At 50.2% G+C, this 10,000-nt stretch overlaps 1 long non-coding RNA gene across 1 annotated transcript in view; it reads left to right on the plus strand.

Annotated features, from left to right (window-relative positions):
* The first annotated feature begins 7,948 nt into the window (after positions 1 to 7,948).
* The window catches only part of LOC146260655 (uncharacterized), an 11,597-nt gene continuing 9,545 nt past the window's right edge, over positions 7,949 to 10,000 (plus strand). Inside the window, exons 1-2 of the long non-coding RNA XR_014724826.1 lie at positions 7,949 to 8,076; positions 8,322 to 8,428. This is a non-coding gene — a long non-coding RNA (uncharacterized LOC146260655). The remainder of the gene's footprint in view (positions 8,077 to 8,321; positions 8,429 to 10,000) is intronic.

Below are 10,000 nucleotides of genomic sequence, written 5' to 3' on the forward strand. Positions count from 1 at the left end.
TGTGTGTGTGTGTGTCTGTGTCTGTGTGTGTGTGTGTGTGTGTGTGTCTGTGTGTGTGTGTGTCTGTGTGTGTGTGTGTCTGTGTGTGTGTCTGTGTGTGTGTGTGTGTCTGTGTCTGTGTGTGTGTGTGTGTCTGTGTCTCTGTGTGTGTGTGTGTGTGTCTGTGTGTGTCTGTGTGTGTGTGTGTGTGTGTCTGTGTGTGTGTGTCTGTGTGTGTGTGTCTGTGTGTGTGTGTGTCTGTGTCTGTGTGTGTGTCTGTGTGTGTGTGTGTGTCTGTGTCTGTGTTGTGTGTGTGTGTGTGTTGTGTTTGTCTAAATGAACTGCTGAAGTGTGTGCTGCCATGAACAAATTGAAAAACATTTCAGCAAAACATTTGCACAGAATACTTTCTGGGTGAGACAGATAACCTCTGTTTGAAATACCAGAGTTTAACGTACACGCACACTCTGCATCCCCCCACCAACACACACACACACACACACACACACACACACACACACAGACACACACACACACACACACACACACACACATCTATATCCAATGCTAAATGGAGCCACTACTTTAACACAACCTAAAGCAACCATGTGTCTATTTCTCATCTTGCCATATTGGTCTTGCAGACTCTTTTCATTCAGTGAACGCGTCACGTCATCTGGGATGTGCATGTGCTCTAAAACATTCTATTCATTCCCTAAAATCTCACAGTTTTCAATTCTTCGGTCATAACAGGCTGCACCATTATCTGCTGTTAGCCCTTATTGAACGGCCCACTATGTGGGTGCATGTCTGTGTGTGTGTGTACTTGTGGGGTGTGTGTGTGTGTGTGTACTTGTGGGTTGTGTGTGTTAGAGCATGCAAGGGGCAGTGGAGTCTTGCTGTCAAGTTCGACTTTTCAACAAGCTTTCTTCTCAGTCAGGTCACTCGTCAATGAACCAGAGAGAATGTGAGGGAGGGAGTGAGGGAGGCAGGGAGGGAGGGAGGGAGGGAGTGAGGGAGGCAGGGGGTGAGGGAGGCAGGGGGTGAGGGAGGAAGGGAGTGAGGGAGGGAGTGAGGGAGGGAGTGAGGGAGGGAGGGGGTGAGGGAGGGAGGGGGTGAGGGAGTGAGGGAGGCAGGGAGGGAGGGAGGGAGGGAGGGGGTGAGGGAGGGAGGGAGTGAGGGAGGCAGGGGGTGAGGGAGGGAGGGAGTGAGGGAGGGGGTGAGGGAGGGAGGGTGATGAAGGGATGAACGGAGCGTTGGAGCGTACAGATAGACCTCCACTTGGCAGTGATCAGTGATAATCTTGTGCTTGTGTGAATGATTAGCATATATGCTAAACACTTGGTGCTCAATTCCATGAGCTAACACTGGAAAAAAGAGATAACTAAGACACACACACACACACACACACACTGGGATGATGCTAAACATGAGTCTGTGAGCTAATACTGAGGCAGGAAGATAAGGATAAAGGTGGGATCAAAACAGCCACACACACAAAGTCAAACAGAAGAGAAGGATCAGTTAAACACCTTGAGCCACAAACATCACGCTGTGAGCTGTATTTAGGATTTGATGGTGGTGATGGATATTCACCTGGAACTTGTCTTTTTGTCTATCACACACACACACACACACACACACACACACACACACACACACACACACACACACACACACACACAGAGGTGTGAACAGAGTCTGCAGATCACTAGTCGTGTTTGTCCTGAACACTACAGAGACATAAAACCCCTCTCCACCCTCCATTCAAATGCAAAACACACTCCTCTCTGCCCACACACACACACACACACACTTGTCTCTGCCCACAGACTCAACACATTATCACACACACAGACACACACACTCCTCTCAGCCCACACACACACACACACCCTCCAACACAGAAGTGTTGCACAGCACAGATGAATTGAAAGAGGGAGAAATAAAAAGAGAGATGCAAAACGAGAAAAGATGAAGAGTTAGACCAAGAGCAGGCAGATAGAGAGAGAGGGGGGGGGAGTGAGGGAGAGAGAGAGAGAGAGAGAGAGAGAGAGAGAGAGAGAGAGAGAGAGCAGAACTCTGTGCTTCTCTTCAACAGCATCAATATGGTGGCTGAGATAATGATCGGAATAACTATTCATAATATCCCTGACAAAAAATGCTTTCTTGCTAAAATAGATGGATGAATAGAAAGATAGTTCGATAGATAAATACTGTCGTGTTTCTGTCCTTGTCAAGTTAGCATCTGCATCTCTTCGTCCTTCTTAGGAGGAGACAAGCGCGTCTCCCCAAGCACCTAGCCTCTTGGACCAACACATACCTCCTATCTTTTATTCAGATGCTGCCCAGCCACAGGCTCCTCCAGACGGACACTGCCTCCAGGCCAGCCCCAGGCTTCTCCTCCAACTAGGCCTCAGGAGTGGACCACCACTCTGCAACCCTGCCCCTGGACGCGCGCACACACACACACACACACACACTTAAAGACACACACGGGTACACACACATTCTGAGGTATTATATTAGTTGTTTCACTCACAGAGCATCTGACATTATTTATGAAAGTGCTTATTCATTCATAATTATTGTATTATTCATGTGAACCTGGGAGAGAGATTTGTGACTGAGGAGAAAGACAACATCAGCCAGCCTGGTCAAACCTGATCTCTTTGCGTGTGTGTGTGTGTGTGTGTGTGTGTGTGTATGTGTGTGTCTATTCTTTGGCATGTTTTTTCTCCTTCTCAATCTCATTGAGTGTCCAAGGAGGAGCAGATGCATCCGTGTGTGTGTCTGTGTGTGTCTCTGTGTGTGTGTGTGTCTCTGTGTCTGTGTGTGTCTCTGTGTCTGTGTGTGTCTCTATGTGTGTGTGTGTCTCTGTGTCTGTGTGTGTCTCTGTGTCTGTGTGTGTCTCTATGTGTGTGTGTGTGTCTCGGTGTGTGTGTGACTCACCCAGGGCTGGCAGATGCATCCTTTCTTGAGGACGGCGGGCTGAGATGTTGTGTGTTGGGGTGAACGTAGGTTTACTGGTGTCAGATCTCTAACAATGCTCCTCTTCATCTTCTGTCATGACAGACAAGTGTGTGAGTGTACCTGCAGACAAGCTGCTTAGCTCTGGAGATGCTCCAGGGAGGAAGGACTAGTTCAAGTGTTGAAAAGAGTTTCCGGGTTACGACAGAGTCACTGTGAGAACTACAGGAAGTAGTCAAAAAGCAGCTGTGTCCACCTATATACTGAGACACACACACACACACACACACACGTACACACACGTACACACACATACACACACGTACACACAAACATTGGGACACCAAGGAACCCTCTGGTCTTTCATAAACTCTTCCTGAGGGAGGGAGGGATATAAAAACCCATGGGTAACCCTAACCCAAACAGAGAAAGGCGTGTGTGTATGCATGTGTGCATCATGTGTGCAGGTATGTGTGTGTGTATAAAGGGGACTTGGGGGAGATATTTAATGGGTATTGTTTGTTTTTGTGAGCATATGGCTGCTGACACAACTCTTTCTAGTGGCATGGCGGCTTCCTTGCCGACACAAAGACAGCCAAGAGTCTTCCTCTCACTGAATATCCATACTGCAGGTTCATGGACCAGCATTAATGAAACCACATTCCCCCAGTAGGCCTCTCTCTCTCTCTCTCTGTACCCACACAGACTTCATAACTCCTCATGAAAACACTGGAACGATTACTTAACCATACTTTAAACGTTGAGAAGTTTCTAGAAACAGCCCACTCTGTCTCCATCTTGGGCTGTTGAGTGAAGATTAAGCTTTTTAATGGTTAGAGGCATGGTGGTGAGTTAAGGTCAAGTTTAGGAATGAGTTTAAAGGTACAGTTAGAATTAGGGGGCAGGTTTTAGGATGAAGGTTAGAGTTAGGGTTGGGGCTTAGGGTTAAGGTTAGAATTAAAGGCAGGATTTAGGATTAGGTGTGGAACTTAATGTTAAGGTAAGGTTTGTGGGTATAGATCAGAGTTCAGGTTAGGTTTTGGAGTATGGAATAGAGTCAAGGTTAGGTTTAGGGTTAAGGGTGGTCCTCGTGGTTAAACAAGAATCGAGCCACATCGTGCATGTATGTCTTAGTCTCCCCGGTCGGTCCTGGTGATGCATGGTCCAGCTTACAGGCGTGCCCTTGTCAAAACAACACCTGAACCCTGTGACGAATGGAGGGAAGGAGAAGAGGAAGAGACAGGAAGATGGATGAGGGTGGATCAGAGCTAGGGAACGAGGTGATTGATGGAAAGAGAGAGTGAGATGGTGATGGGGGGATGACAGTGATTGAGGATATACAGTGCTGACACCATGGGCCTGATGTGTGTGTGTGTGTGTGTGTGTGTGTTACCGTGGGCCCTGTTATTAGCTAATGCAGGATTCTTAAATCAGAGAGTGACAATAGAAAGAAAGTGTGGAAGGGTGGAGGTGAGGAGGTGAGGAGGGGTGGAGGGGTGGAGGGGTGGAGGGGTGGAGGGGTGGAGGGGTGGAGGTGAGGAGGGGTGGAGGAGTGGAGAAGTGGAGGTGAAGAGGGGTGGAGGAGTGGAGGTGAGGAGGGTGTAGGGGTGGAGGGGAGGAGGGGTGGAGGGGTGGAGGTGAGGAGGGGAGGAAGGGTGGAGGTGAGGAGGGGTGGAGGAGTGGAGGTGAGGAGGGGTGGAGGGGTGGAGGTGAGGAGGGGTGGAGGAGTGGAGGTGAGGAGGGGTGGAGGAGTGGAGGAGTGGAGGTGAGGAGGGGTGGAGGGGTGGAGGTGAGGAGGGGTGGAGGAGGGGAGGAGTGGAGGTGAGGAGGGGTGGAGGGGTGGAGGAGTGGAGGGGAGGAGGGGTGGAGGTGAGGAGGGGTGGAGGAGTGGAGGGGTGGAGGAGTGGAGGTGAGGAGGGGTGGAGGGGTGGAGGAGTGGAGGGGAGGAGGGGTGGAGGGGAGGTGTGGAAAGCAGGTGGGAGGAAGTAGAACAAACAAAGAAGACTCTCCTTCCTTTCCTCTCCCTCCTCTCCTTTCCCTCCTTTCCTCTCCCTCCTCTCCTCTCCCTCCTCTCCTCATCCCTCCTCTCCTCATCCCTTCTCTCCTAGCCTCCTGTGAGTGAAAGGGGATGACCGTCTCCCTAGTGACCAATCCCAAAATAATTACCATGAGTCGCACATTGCTTGAGACACAGAAACTCTGTCTCCTTGAACCCCTCTCTCTCTCTCTCTCTCTCTCTCTCTCTCTCTCTCTCTCTCTCTCTCTCTCTCTCTCTCTCTCTCTCTCTCTCTCTCTCTCTCTCTCTCTCTCTCTCTCTCTCTCTCTCTCTCTCTCTCTCTCTCTCTCTGCTCTCTCTCTCTCTCTCTCTCTCTCTCTCTCTCAAGACACTCTGCAGCCTGCAACATCTTCAGTGTCCCATGATGACATTTTAAATCTCATTATTGCTCGTCTCTGAGGAGTGTTTTACTGCACACGGACTAACAACTTGAGTGTGTTTGGTGGTGTGTCATCAAACTACTGTCTGTGTCTCTCTCTTTCCTTCCTTCCAGGAATTACAGTAAAGATTCCTGGGGGGTCTTCCCCCTCCCCTCCCCTCCCCTCCCCTCCCCTCCCCTCCCCTCCCCTCCCCTCCCCTCCCCTCCCCTCCCCTCCCCTCCCCTCCCCTCCCCTCCCCTCCCCTCCCCTCCCCTCCCCTCCCCTCCCCTCCCCTCCCCTCCTCTCTCCTCTCCTCTCTTCTTTCCCCTCCCCTCCTGTCCTTTTCCGTCCCTCCAGGAATTGCAGAGAGAGTTGAGAACTTGATGAACTTAGTGATGAGCAGCAATTAAACCTTCGAAGCCATTCATGTTGTTTGGATTGTATCAAAATAAGTGTAAAAAAACAGCCTGCCTTTTTGAAGGATTCTCTCAAGTGGGTGGTTTGTGTCAGGATTGAATCGTCGCAACAAATCCATCAAGGCTCCGATCTAAGTACTGTAATTGGGTTTTTTAAGAGTAGCAGAAACGCGCACACACACACCCACATGCGCACACACACACAGCACACACACAGCCACACACACACAGCTCCTAAGAAGGGTAATCAGGCTCTTGTGTGTGGTTGAAGAGGCTCAGGCGAACGCTGGCCTCTGAGTGGTTACTTGGATTCTCAGGTCGCGTCTTCCCTCCGCCCCCTCTCACCCCTAATCATCCTCCATTACCCTACACAGTGTGTGTGTGTGTGTGTGTGCGCGCGCCTCAGAGGTGACACCCTTTAAGCGTCAGTGAAGCACATCCTCGGGAACGAGAGATGACACAGAGGTGGCGGAGAGAGGGATGAAGGAGGTGCAGGAGCGGAGGAGATCAATGGGAAGTGTCGAAAAGGAGTGGTGAAGGAGAAGAGAGAGGGCAGGAGAGAACGAGGGGTGAAGGAGGGATGGTAATGAACGAGAGAGAGAGAGAGAGAGAGAGAGAGAGAGAGAGAGAGAGAGAGAGAGAGAGAGAGAGAGAGAGAGAGAGAGAGAGAGAGAGAGAGAGAGAGAGAGAGAGAGAGAGAGAGAGAGAGAGAGAGAGAGAGAGAGAGAGAGAAGAGAGAGAGAGAGAGAGAGAGAGAGAGAGAGAGAGAGAGAGAGAGAGAGAGAGAGAGAGAGAGAGAGCAAAAGACCTCTTGAGGACGGGAGGCCCCTCTCCTGTTTCTCTCATCCTCCTTCGTTCATATCAGCTCAGATTGTTGTTTTGTTTCTCTATAGCCATGTCCTGTTGGTTAGATGTGTGCGTTTGAAATTCATGACGGAAATGAAATGAGAGAAAAGGAAAGGTGAGAGGAGAGTAAATTGTAAAAAGAAGAAAGAAATGGAAAAGGGGAAGAGAGGGGAGACAGGAGAGGAGGGGTGAGGTGGGAAGAGGAGAGGAGAGGAGGGGAGGGGAGGGGGGAGGAGACGAGACGAGAGTAGGGGAGAGGAGAGGAGATGAGACGAGAGGAGAGCAGGGGAGAGGAGAGGAGGGTTGAGGGGAGAGGAGAGGAGAGGAGGGGAGAAGAGAGGAGAGGAGAGGAGAGGAGAGGAGAGGAGAGGAGGGGAGAGGAGAGGAGAGGAGAGGAGGGGAGAGGAGAGGAAAGAAGAGAGGAGGGGAGAGGAGAGTAGAGGGGAGAGGAGGGTTGAGGAGAGGAGAGGAGAGGAGAGGAGAGGAGAGGAGGGGAGAGGAGAGGAGAGGAGAGGAGAGGAGGGGAGGGGAGAGGAGAGGAGAGGAGAGGAGAGGAGAGGAGAGGAGAGGAGAGGAGAGGAGAGGAGAGGAGGGGAGGAGGGGAGACGAGATGGAGAGTAGGGGAGAGGAGAGGAGATAGCATCATGGGCAGCTGAAGGACATGTGTCCCTCGATAAGAGATTACATCTGAGATGATGCTATCACCCTTCACTGCCTACTGTTAATAGACTGCAAATGGAGCAGGGTGTGTGTGTGTCTCTCTCCCTTAAATCAAACTTTTTAGCAACATCGCTTTTTCTTTGGCTCTGATAGAAGAGCCGTGATCTTGAACGCCCACCTCTCTCATCCTCCGTCTCTGCCTGTGTCTGTGTCTCCTTCCACTGCTGCGCTGCCATCATCTCCTAAATGACTCTCAGGGGAGGGAGGGAGAGGGAGGGAGGGAGGGAGGGAGGGAGGGAGGGAGGGAGGGAGGGAGGGAGGGAGGGAGGGAGGGAGGGAGGGAGGGAGGGAGGGAGGGAGGGAGGGAGGGAGGGAGGGAGGGAGGGAGGGAGGGAGGGAGGGAGGGAGGGAGGGAGGGAGGGAGGGAGGGAGGGGGAAGTTCACCTGGACCGCTTTGGTACAAGGAGTATAAGCATCTTAGCAGACTGATTATATTTCATAGACTCTTCAACTCGATGTAGGCTCATTTGTCCACCTCCTTTCCTCTACACATCCCTCCCTCCCTCCCTCTCTACCTCCCTCCCTCCCTCCCGCCCGCCCGCTTTACTCCCAGTCTACACTGTGCACATCATGTCTGTTGTCTGTTGTCAGGGAGTCCGGTGGCTGAGCGTTTAGGGAATCGGGCTAGTAATCTGAAGGTTACTGGTTCGATTCCTGGTTGTGCCTGGTCGATTCCTGGTTGTCCTTGGGCAAGGCAGTTCACCCTACTTGACTCCAGGAGAATGTCCCTGTAAGTCGCTCTGGATAAGAGCGTCTGCTAAATGACTAAATGTAAATGTCTGTTGTCATGTTTCAAATCTGTGTTCACTAGGAGGCAAGCCGGCAACAAAGCCTGCTTTTGATTCTGTACAACAATAAAAAAGACAGAAAAAGCTTTGTTAATGCACATCTGGATAACAGAAACAGCAACCAAACTCTTACATATTCACTGCCGTTTACTACTGCTGCTTCCTCCCTGTGTTCTGTTTCTCCCAGAACTTCAGGAGATCTTTGGAACTCTGTCGGTGTTCCACGTCAGGGCTTGTAAGACACGCCCTCCGAACACAGGACGCGTGTGGCAGCACACAAGTACTCCGCTTCAAGTATGTTATGGCCTTAACACACACTCTCACACACCACACACATCTACACATGCAATTACATGCACACCCGCTCACAGACAAGCGCACACACACACACTTCCATTCTAACCTATCCCACTGAGGCAGATGGGTCCTAAAAGCCTGATTGGAGGAATCAGACACAGGGGTTTGGCCAATTAGGTGGCACATTAGCTTTCTTTCTCTGTAAGCACAGTTTGTGTGTGCGTGTGTGCGATTGTGTGTGCGTGTGCTTGTATGATGACATCGAAGCAGCTAATGTGTGTCCCTGCGTGATTATGTGTTAGCAGTGTGAAGAAAAGTGACATTTTCTACAGTTTAGAATTCACATCCACATATTACAGGTGCTTTTCTATTACTCGAGGGAAGAGAATGAAAGAGGGAGAGAGTGAAAGAGGGAGAGAATGAAAGAGGGAGAGAATGAAAGAGGGAGAGAATGAAAGAGGGTGAGGGTGAAAGAGGCAGGGGCAGAGAAGGTGGGGAAGAAGAACAGTGACACATTTGCTGCACACGTGAAGGAAGAATGACAAAATGAAAGTCTACCTCTCTCTCTCTTTGTCTCTCTCTCTCCCTCTCTCTCTCTCTCTCTCTCTCTCTCTCTCTCTCTCTCAGTTTGTCCTTCTCTCCTATGCTCTTCATCCCTCTCTCCAACAAAGGCTTTTTAGAATTCCCCTCTTACACGCGTGCGCGTGTGCGGTCATGAAACGTTGAGAGGATGTTTTAGCTTCAACATCAGTTGCACTATAGCACCAGAGCTAATGACAGAACAGATAATAGTAGAGCCCTGAGGAAGCACTCCTCTGCGTGTGTGTGTGCGCGCGCAAGTGTTTACATGTGTGTATGTTTATTTGTTGTGTGTGTGTGTGCCTTTGTGTATACATGCAGCACAGCCCTGGCCAAAACACATTAGGACACATCTGTCCACTCGAGGCTGACTCACCATCCAAGTCATCATAATGTATCCTGAAGAGCTCTCTCTCTCTCTCTCTCTCTCTCTCTCTCTCTCTCTCTCTCTCTCTCTCTCTCTCTCTCTCTCTCTCTCTCTCTCTCTCTCTCTCTCTCTCTCTCTCTCTCTCTCTCTCTCTCTCTCTCTCTCTCTCTCTCTCTCTCTCTCTCTCTCTCTCTCTCTCTCTCTCTCTCTCTCTCTCTCTCTCTCTCTCTCTCTCTCTCCTGCTCTCTCTCTGTCTCTCTTCTATCTATTTATATAATCAACCTCTCACTTTCACTTTCTTCTCAGCTAAATCTATATTTCTTAGTCTACGTCTCTCTTTCTTTCTCTCTGCCCCTCTCTCTTTTCCTACACTCCATTTGAGAACACGGATGGTTTCAACTGAGAAAACAAGAAATCAATCTGAACAAGGAGCATCGCTCACACAAGTCACTTCCTTACACCCACACACCCAGGAACTCCATATAATACAACTCCTTTCAGAGTATTGATTTTCTATTAACCACATTTAACACAGATAACTAGCTAAGTCTCCATTAATCCATGTCCACACATACAAACGCACACACATACACACAAACGCACACACAACTCAAGTTGAAGAC

Source organism: Hypomesus nipponensis, chromosome 12, assembly GCF_054491055.1.
Source record: "Hypomesus nipponensis isolate SF chromosome 12, ASM5449105v1, whole genome shotgun sequence".
In the NCBI taxonomy this organism is placed as follows: Eukaryota; Metazoa; Chordata; class Actinopteri; order Osmeriformes; family Osmeridae; genus Hypomesus; species Hypomesus nipponensis.